Source organism: Otolemur garnettii, unplaced genomic scaffold (assembly GCF_000181295.1).
Source record: "Otolemur garnettii isolate 467f Iridium unplaced genomic scaffold, OtoGar3 scaffold00013, whole genome shotgun sequence".
Lineage (NCBI taxonomy): Eukaryota > Metazoa > Chordata > Mammalia > Primates > Galagidae > Otolemur > Otolemur garnettii.
Genome location: NW_003852408.1, coordinates 21,317,530 through 21,320,274, shown reverse-complemented (window position 1 = coordinate 21,320,274; position 2,745 = coordinate 21,317,530).

The following is a 2,745-nucleotide window of genomic DNA, read 5'->3' as shown; positions in this document are numbered from 1 at the left end:
AGGAATCTCTATTATTTGTATGTTTGAATGCTTCATTGAGTCTTGTACTTTTCTAAGGTTCTATTCTGCTTTCTCTCTCTTCTTTTCTACCTCTTTGACTTCTTGGGTTAACTCGAAAACTTTATCCCCTAGCTCTGAGGTTCTTTCTTCTCCATGGTATAATCTATTTTTGATATTTTCTACTACATCTTTAGATTCCCTGATTATCTGCTTCATTTCCTTAAGCTCTGTGATAGCCTTTCTATATTCTATATATCTCTCATCCAACTTTGGGTTTTGTCTTTTCATTTTCTTGTCTAGTTCTTCTATTGTTTTAATCATCCATATTTTAAATTGCCTTTCTGTCAAATCCATTAATTCTTAATAAGCAGAGTGTTCTTCAGTAGCTGCCTCATTGGTCCCTTGGGGGAATTGCTCTGTTTTGGTTTTCTGGGTTGCCCAAATTTTTCTGTTGGTTCCTGCTCATGTGTTCTTTCTTCTTGTTCACTTCTTTGTCCTCCTTTTTCCACCTCACTTCCTCCTTTGCTTCAAATTACCTTGTCTCAGAGCATAGGTCTTGAAGTGGCCTTAGTCTGAACAAAGCCTAACTCTTCCTCCTGGCCAAAAAAACTGGAGTCCTTGCTCTTGATGACAATATGTTGCAAGGAGACAGAGAACACTACCAGCAACCTCTATGGTCCTTATTCTCAACTTAGTTGTCTTTGGTGATCACCCAATTATTTCTTCAGCATTCAGAGCCTGCTGGGTTGGGATCGTAAAGCTCACAAGAGTCCTTCAGGTTAGGTCTCACAGCGCCCCTCACTCCTGTTCCCATGGGGTGCATGAGTTCCTCAGCCTGTCTTAAAAGTGGAGTTCTGATCCCAAGAGTTGGAATTAATATGGCTGTGCCTTAGGCCCCTGATAAGACCTTCTCAAGACCCTCCCACAATGGCATCCCCCTGGCCATTGAGACCTTCTCAATATGGCTGCCTCACCAGCCACCAAACCTATGGCAAATCCACTCCAACTGGTATTCAAATCTTGTTGCTGTATAGTGTTCACATTTTCCCACTTTTCCAAGATTTCCACTCAATACACAGCTTTCCCTAACAACTGAAAACTCTGGAAAGGCCTCCTCCTGTCCTGGACCTCTATGGGTGGGGGGCATTAGATCCCAGCTGGTTGCAATCGCTTGCCTAATTCATCAGATTTCCACTGCTGGATCATATGCTGTATCCACTTCCTTCTATCTAAGGAAGATCACCACTTCCTTCCTATGCTCCCTGAGCTACAACTCTGGTAAGGTCCCTGTACCAGATGTGGCTGTGTTCTCTCTTTTCCCCCAGTTGTTCCGGGAGAGCTCAGCTGAATGATCCTTCTAGTCTACCATCTTGCTCCACCTCCAGAATCTAGGTGTTCTTAAGGGAACATGTTGCTCTTTCTGCTGGCAAGATGATATTCCAGTATTTGATTGCTTTGGTTTATTTGAATTCTCACAATCATAGGTTCCAGAAGGAAAGATTTGGAGAAACACAGACTGTTTTAATTCATATAGCTGGTTAGAAATGGATGCAGGGTCTACACTCCTCCTTCAGTGCTCTTTTCATATATATCATAAGGTTGGGGGATAAGGCATCCATATAAATGATTGATGACGTTTGCAAGTTATATAATAACTTTTAATTTATTCATTTATTTTTACATTTGATTTATTTTTAGAGATAAGGGTCTCTCTCAGCCTTAAGGTGGGAGTCCAGTGGCATGATCACAGCTCATTGTGGCCTTAAACTTCTGGGTTCAAGTGATTGTCCCACCTCAGGGAATGCAGGTAAGTACTTGAGACTACAGGGATAGCTCACTACACCTGGCTCAATATAATACTTTTTAATGAAAGGAATAATTACCATTGAAATGTAATTGGCAGTAAAAGCACTCCTTGAAAATGTGCTGAAATATATGTTTTCAGTTTGTAAATTTTAAAAATATTCCCTTTTAATAGATATCATTATATAAGTTTTTTCCTTATAAAAAGTTTCCTAAGATTTTGTGGATAGCAGATAATAATGATGATTTACATTTGTTTAGTGCTTTTATAGGTTTTCAATTATTTTCATTTGATGTTCATAACAATCAAGTGAAATAAGCAGAATTCTTTGTGTCATCATTTTATAGCCTTGATAATTGGACCATGACCAGAACTGGGGCAATAACAGAATTAGAACCCAAGTCTTCTAATGTTGAATTTGGTGCTTGTTTGACTAAGTCAAAGTGCCTGTCAAGTCCACAGTTTTAAGTTTAAGTTCCTGCTTAAAGGCCTGTGCAGGAACCAGCTGTATCTCCATGCTTGAGACCTTCCCTCCATCAAGACCTGGAACATCTTCAGAGCAGGGCAATGTAATCCAGGGTGATTGTGGACCCTGGAAGTATAGTTAATATCTGGCAATATATATCCTTTACTTTTACTTCACTTTATAGAACGAAATGTTTTTCAAAATGTAAAATACTACAGAAAGATTTCAGGAAAAACTACATCAAGCATCAGATACCACACAATACTATTTAATGACAGTAGGATTCAAGCTTCAGTCTAAGGGATACTAATCTTTGCCTGATCTTATCTGGTAAATTAGACGACAGTTTTCAGTAGCTTCTTTGCATGAGGATGCAGCAGTCTTCTGGGAGAATTCTGGGGAAAGATGAAGTTGTGCATAATGCATTTGATTACATAGGAATATCTTAGTTCTGGCTAGGTGCCTGTAGCACAGT